The sequence below is a fragment of the Lissotriton vulgaris genome, chromosome 9, assembly GCF_964263255.1.
Source record: "Lissotriton vulgaris chromosome 9, aLisVul1.2, whole genome shotgun sequence".
In the NCBI taxonomy this organism is placed as follows: Eukaryota; Metazoa; Chordata; class Amphibia; order Caudata; family Salamandridae; genus Lissotriton; species Lissotriton vulgaris.
In genome coordinates, this window is record NC_141697.1 from 31378310 (window position 1) to 31402859 (window position 24550).

The following is a 24550-nucleotide window of genomic DNA, read 5'->3' on the forward strand; positions in this document are numbered from 1 at the left end:
GTTTTCATCTAGATACAACTTTAAAACTTTTTACATCCAGACAGTAAAGGGCTCTCTCTACTGGAGTAGAAGGATTTTGAAAGAAAGTCAATCAATCAATCAAAGCATTTGTAAAGCGCACTACTTACCCATGAGGGTCTCAAGGTGCTAAGGGGTGAGAAAAACGCTGCTACTGTTCAAATAGCCAGGTCTTGAGGAGTCTTCTGAATGTCAGTAGGTCTTGGGTCCGCCGTAGGCGGATGGGAGGGTGTTCCATGTCTTGGTGGCGAGGTGGGAGAATGATCTGCCGCCGGAAGTCACTCTTCTGATGCGGGGGACAGTGGCGAGGGCGTGGTCGGCAAAGCTGGCGGGTGGGGGTGTAGAAGCTGCGTCGGCTGTTGAGGTACGCTGGTCCGGTGTTGTGGAGTGCTTTGTGTGCGTGGGGGAGGAGCTTGAAGGTTAGTAAAGATATAGTTTGATGTCATGACCTTTAGGATAGTCCCATCATGTACATAGCAAATTACATTGTTTTGTCCAATCCACACGAAAACGGTTCTACATAGGTGACCTTTTACCTAGTAGCTTACTTGTGTCTCTCCGACATCAGGCTCTCTGTACCCTATCTGAATCCCTGTACCCGACGTACATAAACAGGCACAGCAGATTTATTCTGAATAAGGGTCACTACTTTTTTCATCCATGGCCAACAGCCAGCTGTGCTTGATGGTTGTTTAGAAAAGGATTAGCAGAGGATTAGCAAATGTTTTAAAAATATATCGATTCTAGAAGACTGGAGTGACCACTTTAGTATAAAAGACCCTCACTCCCCCTTACAGACAGAGAGGAGAATTCCTTCCAGGCTGGATCGAGACTCTGCAGGCTGATCCTTCTACAGGCTTGCGGGGTGCCATTCTCGACGCAGAGAGGGGTCCTTCATTCAGAACCATCAGGTGAGGATTTAGCACTTCCCCGGGGGTTTCTTGGCTCCATTACAATAGATCCTGACATTTACATACACATGCTTCACCTACATATCTAGGTTAGGTACATTTAGTTAGACTACACATCGTAGGAGTACGCCAATGCCATTGTTTTATATAATCTGCTTTAGCACTGTGGTAGAAATGTATCTGCTATTTACGATATTGGTGCTAGCAATCACATTTGCCTGCTCCTGTCTTTGATTGTCACAGCTAATGTTTCATACTAGACTGCGCTTGACCAATAAATAATTATTGAAACCGTTCCTATCGTCATTTTATGTGTATTCTGAGAAAAGTAAGCGCGAGGGACTGAGGGATAGAAACCGAATTGTTTCCACAATACCTGAGGCATCAGGGTTGTCATGTTCAGTGGTTGCCAGAAACTACCTACACCACTTTAGAATACAAGGCGGTGGTAGTGGCACTGTAGAGCTAGCTGGCCTAATGGCTGACTCACCCTGTGGGGGCTGTCCAGAGTCTGCCTTCACACCAAGCACTCAGTTTAGGTCATCCAAAACGCGCAGGTCCAGGAGGGTGATCCTAGGAACTACAGGACATGGCACCAAACGTCGGTTTGGTTCTTATATTAACAGTAAAATCTGAGTTCAGTTGTGCTTTCTCAGACAGCCCTACTCACATTTTTCAGAGACGTCTGAAGTGGGAAGATTTATCCGCCTCAGCTGAGCAGGTACACCCTGTGTATTGGCTGATGGTTTAGACAAGCTTGTAAGGATTAAAGATTCCCAAATTGTGCAAAACCCTTCTCTTAAATCTTTACTTTCATCTCCCTTCAAAATGACTGAACCTGCGAGTAGCAGTGGACCTGCGGAAGGAGACGAATTTACTAATGCTCTTAACATTACAGAAAACTGCAGACAGGCAGTAACTCTGAAATTGTTACAACATGGCTAACCTGTAACAGGTGGCCATGTCACTTTTGTGACTGAGGCACATGAGGTGTTTGGATCAGAGGTATTCTATTCCTGGGTGAAATTCCCACCTGCAGATCAACAGACACATTTATTTCACGAATATATTAAAGTGGATCCACCGGAAGAATACATAGCATACGAAGACATTGAAGTCCTGTTAACTTACCAATAACACAAAAACTGGTTAAAAGGCGCCCCCAAATCACACAACTTTGGTCATAAGATTGTACTCAGCATTCGAGGAGTGACATGGCCGATCTTAACGACTTACACTTCGCATCCTGAGATAGACACACTCCCAGTGGGGGAAGTGCGTATGCTTTACAAAGAAGTAGTCAGGCTATATAGACATACTGTCCAGTTCGTCATGCGAATGCTCACATTACAACCTGCGAGAGCTGCTCCACATGGAACAGTTCAAACTCAACATACACCAATAATTAGTCCACCTCCACTAAAAGTAATAATGGGTGTGTTCCCTTCAAAAAGGGATCAAGCACCGTTCTGGATTTTAAAAAAAACAGCCCAGTAGGGAGCAGTAGTTCTCCATACGGGTCCACAGGAGAAACACAGAATGTTAACAATTTGCTTGCAAATGGGAATGTTTTCCTCACTTGAGAATTGTACTACCTGGGGAACAATCTTTGCCACGGTATACATTAGAATACACGGTACCTCGACCATATCAGTTATTCCTAAAGTATCGAAACAGATACAAAATGAGTACGTGGCAGGACCTGCCTTGGACTTGGGGGTGAAACTGATCGGTAATTTTGATCAAGTCTTAGCAATTATGCTAAACAACATCAAGGGGGAAGCAGCAGCGGTGGCTATACGCCAACGCTTAAGGGAAGCAGCTCCTGCAAATCAGGAGTGTGCATTACCAGACATTATCGAGGAAACCTATGCTTCACTAGGTAGAGATAGTTAGGGAGCCAAACCAGGGAAACCACAAGTGGTGAGTAATTCTGATAAGGATAACTCAAAGCAAACACCCACTTCTTCTAAAAAGAAATGGCATAATAATCAATCCAGAAATAATAATAATAATAAAGGAAACACTTAACGATCAAGGGGTGGGTCTCCCCAACAGGAGTCCTCTGAAAAGAAGTACAACCTTAGGAATCGTGATAATATTAGGAAACCTGACAGGTATCAGGATACTGATATACGTTCCTTTCGTTCCTTTCAGGGTTCACCAAAAAACTCGAGAGGCAAGGACGGTCAGACCAAAGGGTAAATGGGAAACACATCACACTTCAGGTTTCATTATCAAACAGGAAGAGCAACACGAAGAAAAACCTCAATTCAAAATGAAATAGTAGCTGGCTTAAAAATTAGAAATGCCCGGGTTACTGAGGACTCAGCTTCTGAAAAGGGATAGGGCTGTGACGATGCTAGACAGCGTGGCAGAAGTGACTATAGCTCGCCAGAACCTGAAGGAATTTCTGGTGACAGCAGTATTCAATGAATACATCACTGTGGAAATACCTGATACAAGAGTGAGGAGTACCCCACACCGTCTACACAAAATTAATCTCTAAATAGAGAGGGACATCTTAAGAAAAATTAAAAGTTTTTTTGTGGGGGGGGGGGGGGGAATTTGACATTTGGATATGACATCCTTTTAGCAGACAAAGATTGTCCGCCTGATTTTATAGTGGATTGTCCAAAAAGTGAAGGCGTCATTTTGCCTGCTTTTTCTGATCTCGTTCCTGTTTCCTTAAAACACTCATACGCACGGGAGTGGGCGAAAGTGCTAGCTCCGGCATTATATCGCAACCATGTAGGGTGGGAAGTGGAGTCCAAACACCACGAAATCCCATAAAAAACGACTCAACTCCACAGAACCAGAACCGTATTAAGAATGAGGTGAACAAACAGGTCAAAGCAATGCTGGACCAACTTGAATACCAAGGTGTGATTGAAAATTGCACCTCACCAATGAACAACCTTTTGTTTCTTGTCATGAAACCTGACAACACATATCGTTTGGTTTAAGATTACAGACACTTAAAACACATGCACAAAAACATTTGTAGTTTAGAACGCACATAGTTCCGCATTAATGAAGAACATTGCACGGAAGAAATACAAAACACCATTAGAGATCTCAAATGGATTCTTCTGCCAGATTTTTTGCCCTCGGCACTCAGCGTCAGCTTTGTCATCAGCCCCAGGGATATAAGAACAGCCCCGGGTTATTCTTGGCAAGAGTGTCGGAGCTATTACAAACTTGCGATGAAGAGGCAGTGTCCTAAGTAGATGATATTTATCTGACGGACGATCAATTACTTGAACACTTGTGCAGGGTGAACATAATTGTTGGTTTCACACACTTGGGCTACAAATTTAACTTTAAAAAAACTCAAAAATTGCCCATCTTAAGCATCCTATTTTTGGGATATGAGGTGTCAAGTGAATGCAAAAGCCTGGCCACAAACTTTTTAGAAAAGTATGCACTAATACAGCCTCCATAAGACTCTGATGGGTTTACAATCCATTTTAGGATTTAGGCAGAACATACATTCAACACTATGCAGAACGAGTAAAATCTGTCTATGACCTAATCAGACCAGATTTCACAGCAAACAAATAGACTCAAAAACATAGACAATCTATGTTCAGTTCAAGCTGACATGATAGCTTCAAAACACTTGCAGACACAAGTAAACGTCTGCAACCTGGTAACTTGGGTCGCCCTGGTTTATCAGGGTATACCTATATCACGTTCAATGAAGGGGAGACCGTTCCAATCGTATACAAATCTCATTTGTAAACAAATGCTGAAAACTGATTTGCCGCAACGGAAAAAATACTGACGGAAGTACAGACTGCTGTAGGAAGAGAAAAAGCACTTGCTCAGGGGAAACGCATTGTCGTTGTAACCCCAAAACCGACTTTAAAAGCAGTAACTACTGCCAGCATTTCAAATGCAAAGGCACTGCATCCACGATTGATACAATGGGCTAATTCTCTCACTGCAACAGATGTAGAATACAGATATGATCCTACACTGAGAACTCAAGCATTCCTGCAGTACGAACAAGAATACCCTCTCCCGAATTAAATCTTGCCTCTAGATCAGTATGAATGCATCATTTATAGTGACGGTTCTGCTCAATCTGCCTGGAAGTAAACAGGAATATAGCGCTGCGTGAGCTAGTGAAAGGTTGGATGCGGGATGGTTAAGTTCCATCCCAGCAATACGGCTACACAATCTCTAGGAAATTGTACAGCGCAGCAAGCAGAACTGAAAGCCCTGATACTAGCACTACAGTATACAGATCGGGAATTCCCCACACAGATTGTGTGTGATTTATTTTACTGTGTGCAATCTTGCAATGAATATCTTCAATACTGGGGCCAGAATGGGTTTAAAGACGCCAAGGGTGGCACGATAAAACATAAATTGTTATGGGAACAAGTGGCAAAGCTGAAAGCATTCCTGCCACGGGCTCAAGTTATTCACACCTTGAGTCATCAGCATGTTGGCATACACGTTGAAGGGAATTCACTGGCTGATGCTGCCAAGGGGACAGTGCGAACTGCTGCTGTTAACACTCATTCACACACGAGAATAGATGGGGATATACTAGTAGGTATCTATGCCACAAAGAACGGCTCTGCCGCGCTGCCAAAAGGCTTTCCACTCAAGTACTCTTACAAGTTAGATGCGCATAACACACCGTAAGCTCAAATTCCAGTAGTGCACAGATTAGGTTTAATACTAGCTGCACACGAGGGTCTGGGCTCTGCACACGCAGGAGTCACTACAACAATTTCATTATTGAAGTAGCGTTACTGGTGGTCGGGGCTGTCAAAACAAACGAAGGACTATGTCCTGAAGTGCGATATTTGCCAGCAGTTGAAGGGTTCCACCGTTCAGAGGCCACCACAAACGCCACTACTGATTTCAGACTGACCTCTCTCATGTGTCTATTTGGACCACTGCAGCCCCTTAAATTCAGACGGGGCTTACAAGTACATCTTGGTGGCAGTGGATTCATGCTCTAGATTCCTGTGGGTTTGGCCCCAGTTCTCAGCTGATGCTCAAACTTTTATGAAGGATTTGCGAGTATTCATCGGGACATACGCAATTGGCACGTTACATTCCAACCGTGGCCCTGCATTTAGCTCTCGGGCTTACAAGGAAGCCACGGAAAGTATGGGTTGTGGCCTTGCGGTACTCCTCCCCGACCATACAGATGGAAATTCGGTGGTTGAGAGGAAAAACCTGGACCTTAGGAAATACTTAACAGCAAGGGTATTAGGTGCGGGTGATACATGGGTCAATCCCCTATATGGGGTCCAGAGGGCACTCAATAATATGCCAAGAAAATCCTCGGGAGGCTGGACCCCTTATGAAATCCTGTTTGGGACAAGAATGTGGGTACCTGATCTCAATTGTGCCAGCACAGAGACAGATGCAAAACCATTTGAACTGAATGATTGTTTGGCTGTTTTACAGGAACTCAATGAATTCCGGGCGTTACAAAGAAACGTGCAAGTCAAACGCACCACCACTGGGGACGTGAAACCAGTTACTGCAAGACCTGCCTGTGTCCCGCAGATTGGGGACCTGTCAGGGGAAAGATCATGGACAGAAAAGAGCTTGGGCCATCTTACAGAACAGCTGTACCTGTCCTGGTGGTTGTGGGAATAAGAACAGTACTTCTTATGCCTCTAGCTGGCAAAAAAGTGAAAAGATTTGTCTTCACTGATCTGATCAAACTGCATCATGTGGCCGATTCCCGCACAGGATGCCGCGTGGGGTCCTGAGTAGCAGCAGATCTCCTCTTGCTACTATACAGGAAGTTCAAATGGAAGGACTAATAGCCTTTCAAGACTCCACTACACAAAGTGAAGGAGTACCAAATACCGGAGCACAAATCTTTCCAGTTGATGTGTACAATAATGTGCCTTCAAACTACACATCTGCCAGTTCTACAGAACCTGCGGAGCTATCAAAGATGATTGAACTGCGTCTGGCTACTTCATCCACTTCAATGATTTATCTTCAGATCCAAGTAAACCTGATCAAACGCCACCCATTTCATAGAAAGAGAAACTTCAACAACTCTATCTTTTTCTGAAAAAGACTTACTTAGTGCCACCATGGTTGCACGTTTGGTTAGCAATAGGGGTAGTATACTTATTAATTTGGATTGGCACAGTGACTGTCTTTTTTCTGCTTCTAAACGGACGGACATTGTCTCCCAAAACGCTCTGCAGTACAATCCGTGAACTTGGTCCTGAAGCCACATACGTCATCACACCGTGATGAAAGAGACTTGTCCCAGGTGAACGTTACAGAAATTTCAGTATCTAATGGTATCGTTTGGGATACAGTTTCATTTGATGTATTTGGTCCTACTGAACATTTGTAAATTCCACATTTGTTTAAAATTTCCTGAAATGATTTCATTACCCCCAGTACACTCTCTGATGATTGGGACATTGAGACTGTAAATACTATTCTCACAGATTTAGAACAGTTTGCTGCATTTTCTTACAGGGAATTGTATGAAGATACAACTAATTACAATACCATGTTTTGTTACCAACATTATGGTCACCATCTTTTGAATGGAGCAAGTGTAATACGAACTGCTAATGTGTACCATCAATGCGAACATTGCCCGAAACCACAAAAAGGGTAGTTCTGCCACATTCGCACATAAATTTGCATACTTTTCAGGGTTCAATACATCAGACCCAGAATCGTTTTACTACAAACTTGCACAGACTAATGCAACAAAGAAGAATATTATGCTGACTAATACTAAGCTGATATATTTAGCACCTTTTATCTCCCAACTGTCTATACAGGGTTTCAACTACTGGAGTGAAACCATAGACACAAAATAGACACAAAATTATCTGTGGACAAAAGAATGGCAGGTTCAGGGAAGGATTAGTTACCTGTAATCCTAGTTCTCTTCCAGGGGTATCCTCATCAAAGTCATAAGCACTAGAATATTCCCGCCCATGCGCGGGACCCCAGAATATTCCCGCCCATGAGCGGGGCCCCAGAAACACAATCATACATGTGCCCCACATATATGAATATCTCTCTATATATATGTATATAATAAAAAAGCAAATGCAGCCTTACACACACTAGAGCTGAATAATGCTGTAAGGACTCCCCATTATATCCTAAAGAATACATTGTAAACAGGGAAAACCAACAGCAGAACATGTTTTAAAACTGTTTTAATGCTTAGAAATCAGCACAACCTTTCAGATAGGACTGAAAGCATAGACAGCTCCCAGGCTGCATTGCAGAAAACATAGCCTAAAAAGGCTGAAAAGCTAACTCATAGCAACATAGAGATAAACTGGCACTGTGAGTTTTAGGCAGTCATGACACCAGCTTCCCATCATGCCTCAGGGGTGACAGTTAGGTCAGTTGTTCTTTGCGGTGACTCAAAAGCCATAACAAAAAGAGTGGACATTACCTTCAAAAATACAATGATATTTTGCCCGGGGAGGCGGGAGAGTTGCTTATGACTTTGATGAGGATACTAAAGTGAAGGGGGAGCTCGCACAGCTTAGGTTTTAACAAGTGATCCGTTTTGTAAATGTGTGGTGTGCTACGAGAGGAAACACTGTCTGGCCAAGCAGTGTGAAATCCAAGGAACTCGTACAAAGCTCACTCTATTGAGAGAGAGCACCTCTGTGCACAACAAGAAAGACTTGTGGGTCTAATTCATTTAAACATCAAGAGTTAATGCAGATTAAACGACGAATAGTTCATTAAGTCTTTACTGTTTATTCAACAGTTGTTGAAATTGCTGATTCATAATCAACGTAAAATATCCAAAATTAAATTTCCATCATCAGATAAATCATTCTGAAGCAGGTTATCACAAATCCCGATGCATTTCGGGCCACGCCCTTCTTCAGGGGATTACTCTACAAAAACAATCCAAAAAAGCACAATTCAATCAAGTATCCAAATGTCATTGCAAGAAAAATAACATAAAAAAGTGCTCACTTACAAGTAGTGCGATTGGGAAAAGGGTGCAAGAGTAAAGGTAAACGCTTTGGAAGAAGATATGCTCAGAGGACTTCGCCCTCACAGTACGTTTTTGGCACCTCAAAGCCACAAGATTATTGACTCTTTTGAAAATTTGATCAAGCAGGAGATCTTACGTTTACCGTTTCAATCGACCATCAAATACGGGAATTTGTCCAAAAAGGAGAGAAACATTCTCAAAAAGCTTGCTGACAATCCCACCATTACCTGTCAAAATGCGGATAAAGGAGGTGCGTTGATGATCATGGACACTACTTTTTACGAACAACAGATTGAGGCTCATATCAATGATACCAACACTTATGACACATTACCTGGAGACCCAACCATTGAATTTTCCAAAAATCTGATCCAAATCATCAACTTGGCATTTGAAAATGGAACCATCAATGACAAGACCAGAAGATTTCTGACTCCTATCAATCCCAGACCTCCTGTTATGTATATGCTCCCCAAGATGCATAAACATCCCACTAAACCCCCCTTTCGGCCGATTGTATCCACAAGAGGAAGCATACATGAGAACACTGGTAAATTTCTAGACAGGTATCTGCAACCATTTGTCCTCAAGACTCAGTCACATGTACGTGACACCACTGACTTTTTGTCTAAACTTGAAACCATCATGAATGAACTCAAGAACACTGAATTGATCATGTGTACAGTGGACGTGTGTTCACTGTATACCTCCATCCCTCATGATGGCGGAATGGAAGCAATTGAACAAACTCTAATCACATCAGATCTGGATCCTGACTTGAAAGTTTTCCTCATGCAACTCACTATGTACACTCTGTATCATAGTTACTTCACGGTGTTAGACAAGTGGATACTACAGTTGACTGCAGTTGATACTACAGTACTGCCATGGGCAATTCGGCAGCTCCTTGCTACGCGAATATCTACATGAAAGTATTTGAAGAGTCACATATCTTAAGTCAAAACACCTGGCTACAACATGGGAGACTGTACCTGCGGTACATCGATGACGTTTTTTTTTGTTATGGGAAGGCTCAACTGACACCCTTACTAACTTTTTGGAATCATGGAACAAAGTTAATGAACGTATCCAATTCACTTGGGAATACAGTGACAATTGCATCCATTATTTGGATGTGGAAATACACAGACAACCTAATGAGTGGTTCACTACGGGGCGTGGCTTGGATGCCGAGGAGGTAGGCAGCGTGAGCTCGGAGCTCCGTGCCCGATCCCGGAAAATATCCTGAAAACTCATTCGAACCCCGAGATAAAGGACATTATCCGGTACTGGACGGTACTGCGGAGGGTCCGGGACCCGCGGAAGACGACACCGAGCCTTCCCGCAGCAGTAACTTAACTTCGAAAGCTGAACTCGGCCGAGAAGTCGCGGACCCCAAAATGGCGGCGATGGCATGAGATCGCTTGTGACGGAGACATCTGCCCGGAGACCCACTGAAGACCGCTCCCGGACACGCTAGAGGTGCTGGCGGCCGCGTCGCGCCTCTCCCCAGGTGTTGGTAGAACTTTGGGCGCGCCCTTGGGCGGTGGTTGAGGACCGTCTCCTGATTGGGGCGACAACGGTGCGACAGTGACTCGGAGACGAGAACCCCGGATCTCAGGCGCAACTGGCGCTGGCCGGACCGCGACCGCTCGGTGCTTCCTGCCTCTTGGTGACATTTCTGGACTTGAGAACCCGGCCGGAGGACGGTGCCCGGCGACGCTCGGAGGGCGACCAGGAACATATTTGAGGACCACCGCCCATCCCGGCCCAGATGGGGAAACCGAAGGGGAAGGGGGATGGCGCGACCGACACCGAGGCGGCGGAAGGAGCAGAGAGAGACCAGGCGGCGTTACAGCGGATGCAGGATCGCATCCTGGAAGCCATCGCCACCACAAAGGATGCCCTACAGCAAGACATAGCTCAGGTGGCAACGGGCTTGGGCCTCCTGAAGGCCGACCACGACAAACTTAAGGACAGGGTGAAATCCGTGGAGACCACGGTTAAGGACTTAGCCCCGGCCCAGGCAACGGTGAAGGCCCAGATGGCCGACGTGATGGACCGTCTGAAGGTACTGGAAAGGAGGGCCGAGGATGCAGAAAACAGGAACAGGCGCAACAACGTACGCCTAGTGGGCCTGCCGGAGAAAATTGAAGGCGACGACATGGTGGGCTACTTGGATAACTGGCTGCGGACGGAGGTGGCACCTGAAGGCCTGTCCCCCTTCTTCTCCCTGGAGCGGGCACATAGAGTTCCGGCGCGTCCGCCAGCCTTGGGCCTTCCTCCTCGCCCGGTGGTGTTCAAGTTGCTCCATTACCGGGACAGAGACTGGCTTCTACAGAGGGCGAGAGAGGCAGGGCCCTTTCAAGTGGAAAACAACAGAGTCACCATGTTCCCGGACTACACGTTTGAGACTCAGCGACTTCGGGCAAACTTCTTGTCCCTCAAGCGCGAGCTCCGCCAGGAAGGCATCAAGTACTCCCTGTTGTTTCCAGCCAAGCTAAGAGTGGTGGTGGACGAAAAGTCTTTATTCTTTACGACTTCCGCGGATGCATGGGACTGGTGGGATACTTATAAGGCAGGAACGGACGGTGCTAAGGCCAGGGAGGAAGAGGCCAAGATGGAAAAGCCGATCAGGCAGTCCCAAAGGATCAGGAAGAATCGCAGGAGGACCGGGAAACCCTCGATGTCGCAGACGGAGGCGGAGAGGCAGGCGGCCCTACAGGCGGTGGTGGACTTATCTAGAGCCGCCAGGACTCAGTCTGGGAAGGGCACGGATTCGGAGGCTCCGGGAACGGGCTCAGAGACAGGACAATCGGAATTTGGTGGAGCCCGGGGCCCTATTGTGACGCCGCAGACCTCGGGAGAGATACTGGAGGCGTGTTGAACTGGTTTAGCGGAAGGGACTCGTTGGTTGGACACCGGGGCGATGGACCCGCAGCAGTGGATAGACATTGATTGAGGTTTTGGGGATCTGTAATGTGGGGATTGTGGGGTGGAGCGCGCGGGGCTGATTTGTTGGAGGTTTTATAGCATTGAGCCGCGCCTTACTGGCCCCTAAGGTCATCGCAGTGGGGACTGCGAATATTACCACCTTTCCTTGAGGGGTGATCGGGAGTGTTGGTTTGGATGGGGGTACTTCCAGTTGCGGGGGGGCCTGTCCTGGGGGGGTGGGAGTTGCGAGCAGTTGGGGTTGCTCAAGGGGTTGTAGTTGTTGGAGGGGTTTGGCTTCCTGTTTGGAGAGGGTGGGGGGGAGGGCCCGTGGTCGCGGGACTTCGGCGAACACTGTTCTTTGTTGTATGGTCCGGTTGTGTAGGGGGGAATGGCTAGTACTGGAGCGTTGAAATGTGTGACCTGGAATGTGCGGGGCATGCAGTCCATGACGCGCAGACATAAGGTTCAGGCGTACCTCAAGCGTAGGGGGGTTCACATAGCGTTCCTGCAGGAGACGCACCTAAATAAGCAGGAAGGGGCGGCTCTACAAAGGCGCTGGAGGGGGCAGTTATTCTACACGACATTTTCAGCATTTGCGAGGGGGACATTGATTTGGATACGGGCGGGGGTCCCCTTCCAAGTCTCGAAGTCATCGATAGACCCAGAGGGCAGATATGTGGCGGTGGAAGGAAGGCTGAGAGGCAGGATGATATCGCTCTGCAATGTGTATGCTCCTAATGTGGACCTGCCCGCTTTCTTGTCTAACGTCTCAGGCAAATTGGCGGGTTACTTGGCGGGGCCGGTCCTCCTGGGGGGGGACTTCAACTCGGTTGAGGATGTGCTACTAGATAGATCCCATCCCCCGCTACGCGCGTCCCCGGCACATAGGATCGCCAAGCGTAGATTAGAATGGCAGGAGAGCTGGGCCCTCACGGATGCATGGAGGGCGTTGCACCCCACCACTAGGGATTACTCCTTTCACTCGCACCTGCATGATTTACATGTGAGGCTGGATGCGTTTCTTTGTTCGGAATGTGTGCTCCCTGCGGTGGGAGGGGCGGAATACTTGGCAAGGACGATATCGGACCACAACCCCTTGTTGATGTCTCTGGAATGGATGGTGACTGTTAACTGCGTGCCAACATGGCGCCTGCAACCTGACACCCTGGACGACTTGTTGTTCAGGGAGGCCCTGAGTGACCGTATCGAGAGGTATTTTGAGGAGAACAGTGGTTCGGCTTCCTCGAGGGCGGTTGAATGGGATGCTTTCAAGGTGGTGGTGCGGGGACACTGTATTGGGCACACGGCAGGGGCACGGAAGACTTTGTTGGATGACTTAGACAAGGCTGAGACACGGCTGAGGGATCTTGAGAAGAGGCGCCCGAATCACCCAGAATTGCAGGAGGGGCTTAGCGGGGCGCGGGAGGGGCTGGCGGTAGAGCTCGAGCGGCTGCGTAGCTTCGACCACAAGGCGTACGTGACGAGGGCGCATGCGGAAGGTGATAAGGCGGGGGCGATGTTGGCTTGGCTTGCTAACCCTATCCGGGGGGGAGGGCCGATCATGAGGATACAGGAGCCAGGGGAGGAGCCTTGCCACACCCAACCCGGGATCCTGAACAAGTTCCGAGCTTATTATGAGGGGCTCTATCTGAGTGGTGATACGGGGGGGACGGAGGAGCTTGAGGAGTTCTTGGACGGGCTAGAGTTGCCGCGAGTAGAGGACTCGGAGGCAGAAGAGCTAGGGCGGCCAATCTCCCTCGGAGAAATAGGTTGCGCTGTAAAACAGATGGCTAGAAACAAGACCCCGGGCCTTGACGGTCTACCGATCGAATTTTATGGCAAATACCTAGAGCATCTTGCTCCACGGCTGCGCGAGGTATACAATGAGGCGCAGGAGAAGGGCCGACTCCCAGGCTCTATGTGCGAGGCCCTTATGAGCCCACTCTTGAAGCCGGGCAGAGAGGGTGCGGTGCTGTCCTCGTACCGTCCGTTATCTATGTTGACGACGGATTACAAAATCCTCAGTAAAATTCTGGCCAACAGATTGCTGGTGCACATGACGAGCCTGGTTCATGGTGGCCAGTGTGGTTTCATACCGACACGCAACACCACTCATAACATCCGCAGACTCACGAGACTGATGGGTGTGGACTGGCCAGACACCGTCTCCCCATTTGTCCTGTCCATCGACATTGAGAAGGCATTTGACAGCCTCGAATGGGGATACCTGTATGAGGTGATGCGCCGCTTCGGGTTGGGGGACGGATATATACAGTGGACCAAGGTCCTCTATACTGAGGCGGTGGCGAGGGTCCGGGTGGGTGCGCTGATCTCGAGACAGTACCCGATCAGGCGTGGCACTAGACAGGGTTGTTCCCTGTCCCCGCTACTGTTTGCGTTAGCAATGGAACCCTTCGCTGCGGTAGCCAGACTGGGCCGCCACTACGCAGGTTTGCCTTTTAGGGGGAGGCCGCACCTCATCTCCCTTTACGCGGATGATTTGTTGATGTTTTTGGCCGATGCCGGCGCCGAACTTCAGGGGGCGCGGAGGCTACTGGAGCAGTTCGGTAGGTTATCGGGCCTGAGGGTCAACTGGCCTAAATCCTGTCTGTTTCCCCTGAGGCCGGGAGAGCCGTGCCCACTCACTGCTCAGGAACTCCGGTGGGAGCCGCGCTGCCTACATTATCTAGGGGTTTATGTTTACCACACCCCGTCCGACCTGCTGGATGGCAACGTAACTCGCTGTATTAACGCCCTGCGGGGATCTATGGTCTTCTGGGCGACTCTGCCGCTTTCTCTGGCTGGTAGAATTTCCCTGCTTAAAATGATAGCCCTGCCCAGGCTGTTGTACTATTTTAGGACACTGCCGGTATGGATCCCGAGTTCGGTTTTCAAACGCCTGAGGTCACTGATTATAGCGTTCCTGTGGGGCACGGGTAGGAGACGCATAGCGCTCGACACGCTGCTACGCCCCAAAGATGAGGGAGGTATGGCAGTGCCGGACTTCGAGGGGTATTACCTCGCTGCCCAGCTGCAGACTTTTACTCAGGAGAGTTTATAGAGGTCCCGAGGACGCGAGAGTCGAAGGCACCCCGCGACACGTTCTGGCTTATATCACGCTGCACCAGAAACTCCGAGTGGGAGACCTGACGGTCGAGGAGCAGACTTTCCGTCTATGTTGGGACCGGGCCCGTAAGCGGGCGGGTGTCCGCCTTATGTACGCCCCCGAAATACCGTTGGGAATGGTCACTGCCCTCCCACATGGAGGTGACTGGTCACGCTTGCTCGGGTGGGAGGAGGCGGGAGTACACGTGCTGGGTGACCTCTACGAAGATGGGGTGTTGCTGCCGTTTCGGGACCTGCAAGAGAGATTTGACCTACCGAGGGGTGACTACCTGCTGCACGCGGCAGTCACAGGCGCCATGCGAGCCCACTGGGGGGAAGGGCTGCAGGAACCGGGTACCTCAATGGCCTGCCAGTACGCCATGATGGCGGCGGGAACCTTTAAGGCCGTCACATGCCTGTACTCGCGGATGCAGCGGGAGGCCTTGCAACCTCTGGCAGCCCTGAAGGCCAAGTGGGAGCTGGACCTCCAGGTGGAGATACCAGACACGACCTGGGGCCAACTGCTGAGGAGGGCGCGGAAGAGCTCGAGGAATGCCAGGTTCCAATTAATCCACTTCTATGTTATCCACAGGGCATACCTTACGCCCGGGAAAATCCAACAGTACTTTGGGGCGGTCGACGCTGCTTGCCCCAGATGTAATACAGCGGGGGCGGATTTCTGTCATATGCTGTGGGATTGCCCCTCTTTAGGCGACTACTGGCAGGAAGTTGGACGGGCCCTTAACGGGGCGACGGACAGGGATATCCAATACACTAAGGCAGTTGGCATCCTTCACTGGTTCCCACACACACCTAGAAATACGATGTCAAGTAAATTTATAGATTTAGGGCTTATCCTGGCCAAGCGGGAGATCACACGAAATTGGAAATCCAGAGTGGGGCCCACGTATAAAAGATGGTATGGGGAGTGTCTGAGATGGGCCGCGTGTGATAGTACCCTACGATACCAGATGGCCTGGAGGTCGAATGATGAGAAAGCACTGGAAAGGGCGACTGCATGGGAGGTGATGGTGCAGGCGCTCAGGGATGTGGACGATGAGGGGCAGGAAGGCGAGAGCGAACTAGCCGGAGCAGACCCTAACACTATACAGGAGAACACACCTTAGCGATTGTTTGCTTCCTCCTGCAACACACCAGGCACTGATACATGGTTACTCAGGCGCAGCGCGACCACGGGGGAGGGCGGGTAGGAAGCTGGTTTGGAGGGATGTTGGGGTACCGAAAATTGGGGAGGGGGAGGGGCGTAAATCACAAAAGCATCCCAGGGTTATTTGCACAATGAAGCGGTCAGACAATGTAAGAAGTATGTGACCAAGACGGAGATGGAGCTGCCAGCATCGCACGCGGGGAGAGCTCCCCGGACGAAAAACGATTGTATTCAACTGTACTGATCCGTGCCATACTCATTTTGCTAAATATCTTGTCTGTACTTTTATATTGGTGATGCAATAAAAATGATGTTAAAAAAAAAAAAAAAAAAAAAAAAAAAAAAAAAAAAAAAAATGAGTGGTTCACTACAATCTACAGGAAACCTACGGATAGGAATTCCACATTACATTATAACAGCTTTCACCGACTTAATCTGAAGAACAATTTACCTTATACACAGCTGTTAAGAGTGAAGCGTATTGTTTCTAGTGAATCAGAAAGTAAGAAAGAACTCACCATCACACTGGAAAGACTGAGAGCACGTGGGTACCCTACACCCATTCTGGATCTGGCAATGGAGAGGACTAACAAATGCATGAGGTCTGAACTACTCAAACCCAAACCTAAAGAACCTTCGAACCGTATGGTTGTGGTTTCTAAATACTCCAAGATGTCCAAACAGTTTCAAGACATCATCCGGAAGCATTGGCCCATATTAACTATGGAACCTGACTTTTCAGGGTCTATTCAGCCAACCCCCGATGTTCGCTTTCACCAGAGGTCGCAATGTGAAAGAAATATTGAGTCAACCCTCTTCTACCGCAATTCCTATTGTCTACACAGGTCTCAAACCTTGTTACAACTGTAGCAATTGTAGTAACTGTATCCCTGGGAACAAAACCACTCACCCCATGAAAGGACACACTATACAACTCAGAGTGAATGCCACGTGCAATAGCAGTAACGTCATTTATATGTTGAAATGCCCCTGTGGCAAATGCTACATTGGACACACTGAGAGAAAAATCCGTGTGCGCATCCTCGAACACAAAAGCAACATTCGCACACAAAACTTGAAATCCAGTGTGGCCTCTCAATTTTTGGAAAACAAACACAGTGTGGCTCAATTGAAATTTCAAATACTTGAGCAAGTCAAAGTCACTGGGAACAATAAGAACACCCTTCTCAAAAGAGAGAACTTTTGGATCCGCCTTATGTCCACCATGGTACCCCATGGACTTAACGATCGCATGGAATTCCTATGCTACCTGTAATGCAATGTCATACTTTATTGATTCATTTTTCTGTATTACTCTTTTTAAGTCACGTTTTTCATAATTTAATATCTTCTTCTGTTTGATACCCTCCTTTCCAACATGGCCTCTGCCTTTCACCTTTCTAGTGAGTGGTTACGTCTCTTTCCATGTTCGATCACCAGATCTCTTTTCATTTCTTTGCTCCCACACGTCTGTATTTCACTTCAGCTGAGCTGCTCCGCTGACTAACACTGACTCCGCGGAACTCCGCGTAGTTTTCCAACCTCGTCTTTAAGTAAGTATCCGCCTTGGGACTACTCCTTTCCTCGCTTAACTCCCTTCACTTGGGTTCCGTTAGTTTTGATCTTATCTTTCTACTGCCAATTCCGCTTCACTTTTTTCCACTTTTATTTCATATGTATTAACACTTGGTGATCCTTTCTCCCACACGGGGTGACTACTTTTTAATCTTACTTTACGTTTGATTATTATTATTGTTTTACCATCGTGTACACCTTCCAATTGGCGTTTACCTTTACTCTTGCACCCTTTTCCCAATCGCACTACTTGTAAGTGAGCACTTTTTTATGTTATTTTTCTTGCAATGACATTTGGATACTTGATTGAATTGTGCTTTTTTGGATTGTTTTTGTAGAGTAATCCCCTGAAGAAGGGCGTGGCCCAAAATGCATCGGGATTTGTGATAACCTGCTTCAGAATGATTTATCTGATGATGGAAATTTAATTTTGGATATTTTACGTTGATTATGAAGCAGCAATTTCAACAACTGTTGAATAAACAGTAAAGACTTAATGAACTATTCGTCGTTTAATCTGCATTAACTCTTGATGTTTAAATGAATTAGACCCACGAGTCTTTCTTGTTGTGCACAGAGGTGCTCTCTCTCAATAGAGTGAGCTTTGTACGAGTTCCTTTGATGAGGATACCCCTGGAAGAGAACTAGGATTACAGGTAAGTAACTAATCATTCTCTTCCAGGGGATCCTCATCAATAGTCATAAGCACTAGAATAGACTAGCGAGCCTCACCTCATCCCCCTGCGGGCAAAGAAAACAGAGCGGTAAATAAACCAACCAGCTCAGATAACTAAGCTTAGATAGATATATTACTATCCGAATAGATTCCTCAAGGAGGCCTGGCCTACTTGAGTATCCGCCCTGTAATCGGATTCTAGACAATAATGCCTTGTGAAAGTGTGAACCGATCTCCAGGTTGCGGCTATTGCAAATTTCTGACATTGGAACATCATGCAAGAAAGCAACTGTAGCCGCCTTTTACCCTAGTGGAATGTGCCTTAGGAGACAACAAAAGGGGTTTATGTGCCAACTGGTAGGCCAATTTTATACAGGACACTATTCATCTTGAAAATGGATCTTTTGGAGGCTGGGAAACCTGTCCTCATGGCACCATAATTCAACAAGCATTTGCAATGCAATAGGTCTCGCATTAGGAACATTTGAGCGATTGGTATTGTAAATGACAATTTTTTTATTTATGTGTTGGTTTTGAAAATAGCTAAATTAATAGCTTTGTCATTTACAATGCCAATAGTTATAACTTTCGCAAATGTGACACCTATAGCATTTGTATTTACGTGACTTACAAGTATTGCTTTTACAAATAACAATGGCTTTTAATTTTTTTTGTAATAATTAATGCTTAAATAAAAGTTATTGTAATTTATAATGGCAATAGCTTAAACTTATGTAAATAACTTTTGTGAAGATTATGTTCAGTGTATTTTACTGTGACGAAAATCCAAGAACAGAAGTGAAATATTAACATCTTTTTGTGACATTTGTAATTAAGCTTGAAACATTGAGAGAACATATTTGAACCAGTGATGCTGTGGTGGTGCTGAGTGATGCTGTGGTTGCGCTGAGTGATGTTGTGGTTACGCTGAGTGATGCTGTGGTTACGCTGAGTGATGCTGTGGTTACGCTGAGTGATGCTGTGGTTACGCTGAGTGATGCTGTGGTTGCGCTGAGTGATGTTGTGGTTACGCTGAGTGATGCTGTGGTTACGCTGAGTGATGCTATGGTTACGCTGAGTGATGCTGTGGTTACGCTGAGTGATGCTGTGGTTGCGCTGAGTGATGCTGTGGTTGCGCTGAGTGATCCTGTGGTTGCGCTGAGTGATGCTGTGGTTACGCTGAGTGATGCTGTGGTTGTGCTGGGGGACGCTGTGGTGATGCTGAGTGATGCTGTGGTGGTGCTGAGGGATGCTGTGGTGGTGTTGAGTGATGCTGTGGTGGTGTTGAGTGATGCTGTGGTGGTGTTGAGTGATGCTGTGGTGCTGCTGAGTGATGCATTCTTGGCCCTTAGTGATGATGTGGTGTTGCTGAGTGATACTGTTGTGGTGCTAAGTGATGCTGTGGTGGTGCTGAGTGATGCTGTGGTGGTGCAGAGTGATGCTGTGGTGGTGCAGAGTGATGCTGTGGTGGTGCAGAGTGATGCTGTGGTGGTGCAGAGTGATGCTGTGGTGGTGCAGAGTGATGCTGTGGTGGTGCAGAGTGATGCTGTGGTGGTGCAGAGTGATGCTGTGGTGGTGCAGAGTGATGCTGTCGTGGTGCAGAGTGATGCAGTTGTGGTGCAGAGTCATGCTGTGGTGGTGCAGAGTGATGCTGTGGTGGTGCAGAGTGATGCTGTGGTAGTGCAGAGTAATGCTGTGGTGGTGCTGAGTGATGCTGCAGTGGCGCTGAGTGATGCTGTGGTGGCGCTGAGTGATGCTGCAGTGGCGCTGAGTGATGCTGCGGTGGCGCTGAGTGATGCTGCGGTGGCGCTGAGTGATGCTGCGGTGGCGCTGAGTGATGCTGTTGTGGTGCAGAGTGATGCTGTGGTGGTGCAGAGTGATGCGGTTGTGGTGCAGAGTCATGCTGTGGTGGTGCAGAGTGATGCTGTGGTAGTGCAGAGTGATGCTGTGGTGGTGCTGGGTGATGCATTCTTGGCTCTGGGTGATGCATTCTTGGCTCTGAGTGATGCATTCTTGGCCCTGAGTGATGCATTCTTGGCCCTGAGTGATGATGTGGTGTTGGTGAGTGATGCTGTGGTGGTGATGGGTGATGCATTCTTGGCTCTGAGTGATGCATTCTTGGCCCTGAGTGATGATGTGGTGATGCTGAGTGAACCCTGTGGTGGTGCTGAGTGATCCTGTGGTGTTGTTGAGTGATGCATTCTTGCACACAGTAAGGCAGCTGCTTCAGAACATGCTAACCTTCAGCAAACGAACGCCCTTCGAGGCGTGAACACCTGGATTATGTCACCGAAGCGGGCAGATCTCTTCTCTCATCTATAGTAGTCAATGGTCTACGGACCCCGCCCTGAACCCATTTTAAGAAAGAGCTACTACATTTCAGTGATGCGCAGTTCAAAGCGATAGAATAACATCGGCTCCTGTGCCCAAGTCCAAGCTATTTACAATTGCACTCCGTGCAAACCAATGTAAGCCTGGGAGTAGCTGCGTCATGAAGGTCGTGTCTAAAGAAATGACTTAAATCCTGCTTGCTTCGCGCATAATAAAAAGTAAATCCCATAGATGTTCGAGTTCTTGCAACATTATAAGAAATGAAAGGATTACATATGAGGGTTTAAAACAAGACCGTTCGAATGTTGGACTCTACCAATAGTTTCAGGATCGCAGAAATACAACAGTAGGAGTAAAACTGTGCGCCTCGTTTAAATGAGCAATCGTGTTAGGTGGACACACACCCGTCTTTCGCCCGTGAACTGTGCAGCACTTATGAGCGATGATCAACATTGCAGGATGCAAAGTGTCCTGGCCTTTCACCTGCGTGACCTACATAAGTCTCCTTTGCGTGGGAGAAGCCTGGAAGCAGCGTAGGGGGGCCTCTAAACAACGCTTTTTTGCAGCCGGCATCATTAGTGATACAAACAAAACACCGGTAAAACCAATGTCATTCCTCGGGGACAGACCGGCTTTGCCAATGGTTTCAAGCCATACTGCACGCATCCCTGTGCAAGTTTTTACCGTCAGACTTCAGTTTTTTGATGAGTCCGCCCGCGTGATTCTACCTTCATTATTCTGCCGCCGTTTGAACACACACACACACACTTACACACACACACACTCAGTCAGTCAGTCACCAAGTCAAACCGCGGCCCCTTAGTAAACTATTTCCAGCGCAAGGTCAGTGTGTCAAGTATTGTCGTGCGGTCGGTGCCAAGTCCTCGCTGTGCTATTTTACAACAATGGGATTTACGTTAGGAATTTTGTGTTACGGGGAGAAACAAAGCGCCAGGAAAGGTTTATTTTGCAGTTTATTTAAAGCAAGTTTTAGAATTCTTAAGTGTTGATTCAAACACTAGAGATGTTTCCAGGTGGCAGGTTACCAGTTTGGTCCGCTATTAATCCTTCCGCAAGTGATAAATTGATTACCACAAATCCATTTTTAGGTCGAGCTCTCTCGACCTATTGTCGCCCACTTGCATCTCAAGGGACACAGAGAGGTGCACGAGCCGACCAGGGTCTGTGGACGCGCACGTCCAGTCCCGAGGCAAAAGCATGCAGTTTCACTTTCGTGTCGACACTGCACTTACACTAGGCTTTTAGTGGACACGTAAACACCACAACATTCAACATGTAAGTCTTTAAATGTACATATACCCCACTTACCAGCAATTGTGGTGACTTTGCGCTGGTCTCGTGTCTTCATCAGCATACTCCGTCTTGATCACAGGAGCCTCCTAAAGTTTGCATCGCCGCCACCGTGCACGAGCCGCAGATCCAGGAATAGCGCATGCGCGAGCAGCCCTTGCGCTCCTATTCCCCACCCCTCCTGTCTCCTCCCCGGCCCCAGATGTGGAGCACAGGTGCCGCGATGCATGCTCAGTCAGAAGCAGTATAAATCTCTTTAGGCCGAGAATTTCTCTCTGGCAGGCCACCCGCTCCGACGGTGCCAGTTCTGGGCGTTTTGGGTGTTGGGTTGGCAGCAGGACCAAACTTTTGTTAGTAGTACGGGGCTAGCCAATGGCAGTCTGGGACCCGGGAGGTGTGTGCAACAGCGACAACTCGCCGCCATCATTTGGCAAGGCGTCACTTCCGGTACCTGTCAGCTGGTGGGTGCACGGAGCTGAGACAAACAAGGACGCGCTGCGTCAGCCATTCTTTAGCTAGCTGAGGAGAGCCGCCTGCGGACCCAATGGGAGCCCCGCCGGGTGACGCTTGACAGCCCAGGCCCGCTCTGAGGTAAACATGGGCTGCGCGCGAAGGCTTCTTTAGAATGGTGTTGTAATTCTACTTATATAGCGCCTGCTGCCCCTTACTAGGCGCTGAAGCATATTCTGGCAGATAGCCTGGTACTTCGTAACCCAAAGATAGTGGTCATTACAATTCTGTGCCCCCACCCCCTCTAGCTGCATAGGAACATGGCACTTTGGTGGGTGAGGGGTGCGGGGGGCGCAGGGCACTGCTTTGGTTACTCCCCGAATAGGAGGCAGTCATTCCCGGGAAAGTTACTTGAAAAGTGGATTTGCCCTCTGTTGTGGGTCATGTGCGAAGTCCTGGCTCTGCCATATTTCATACATACATTCATCGCGCCTTGGCAGAGTTGCAGAACGAAGCAACAGCTGGATGACGGTGGAGGCAGTTCTTGCATTCGCGACTCATAACCAGAGCGCAGGCAGTCCTTGCATGGATTGTGAGAAGTTATTTACAGAAGTTTCTGTTGTGGGAGGCCCGATGAGTGCTACTGTTGGGCTTGGAATTTACTGATACTGGTGTGTGAGAGACCATTCTTATGTGACTGGTGAATCTTCATTTGCAACAGCAAGAAAAACGTGTTTTAGGTTCCCGTTTCACACCTCCCCGTGACCTGACCTGCGGACTCTGGCAGAAATGTTTACATTCTCTCGATTGCTTGCAGCGGCCAGCATTGCTGCCTGCTTACTGACATGTCACAGGATGTCCCCTTCCCCCACTCCAACCACTAGATGCAAATACCCTCCCCCACAAATATGGTGTGGCTGGCAGGCGTTTTACATTTACAATTGACCAACGCAAGCCTGCCCTCGCCGTGAACCCGAAATGTTGCTCGACCTGCCCTGTTTCACTTCATGGGTTGATCCACTTCAGAACAAGTATATTTATCAGTCCGAAAATCTGGTTGATTTATTTTTTCGTGTGTTCCGGGGCCGATGAAATAATGTCTGGTTAATTTGCTTTTCTGTCACTGATGAGAAACATTGTCTGTTCAGCGTGGCATTTACTAACAAGCATTTACAATGCAATGGTTTTGCCTTTGTTAAAGTTAGAGCTATTGGCATTGCTCTTGACATTATTTTGATTTATGTTTTTTTTAACATAAATAAATGGCATTGTCATTTACAATGCCATTAGCTTTGTCTCTCGCAAATTACACACACAAACACCCACACAGAGCCACCCCACACACACACAAAGCCCCCCCACACATACCCACACAGAGCCCCCACACACACAGAGCCCCCCACACACTGCAAGCCCCCCCCACACACACTGCGAGCCCCACACACTGCGAGCCCCCCCGCAGGCAACAGAGGCACGAAAACAGGGTCACAAGCAGGCAACAGAGGCACGAAAACAGGGTCACAAGCAAGCATCAGGGTCACAAGCAAGCAACAGAGGCACGAAAACAGGATCCCAAGCAGGCAACAGAGTCACAAGCAGGCAACAGAGGCACGAAAACAGGGTCACAAGCAGGCAAAAGAGGCACGAAAACAGGGTCACAAGCAGGCAACAGAGTCACAAGCAGGCAACAGAGGCACGAAAACAGGGTCACAAGCAGGCAACAGAGGCACGAAAACAGGGTCACAAGCAGGCAACAGAGGCACGAAAACAGGGTCACAAGCAGGCAACAGAGGCACGTAAAGAGGGCCACAAGCAGGCAACAGAGGCACGAAAACAGGGTCCCAAGCAGGCAACAGAGTCACAAGCAGGCAACAGAGGCACGAAAACAGGGTCACAAGCAGGTAACAGAGGCACGTAAAGAGGGCCACATGCAGGCAACAGAGGCACGTAAACAGGGTCACAAGCAGGCAACAGAGGCACGAAAACAGGATCACAAGCAGGCAACAGAGGCACGAAAAAAGGGTCACAAGCAGGCAACAGGCGGATCACTCATGACAAACCAACTCTCCCCTTTTTTCCCG

The 24550-nt window shown here is 48.0% G+C and overlaps 1 protein-coding gene across 1 annotated transcript in view; it reads right to left on the reverse strand.

The window, feature by feature from the left end:
* The window catches only part of COCH (cochlin), a 432915-nt gene that overhangs the window by 314557 nt on the left and 93808 nt on the right, over positions 1-24550 (reverse strand). The gene's annotated exons all lie outside the window — the stretch shown is intronic.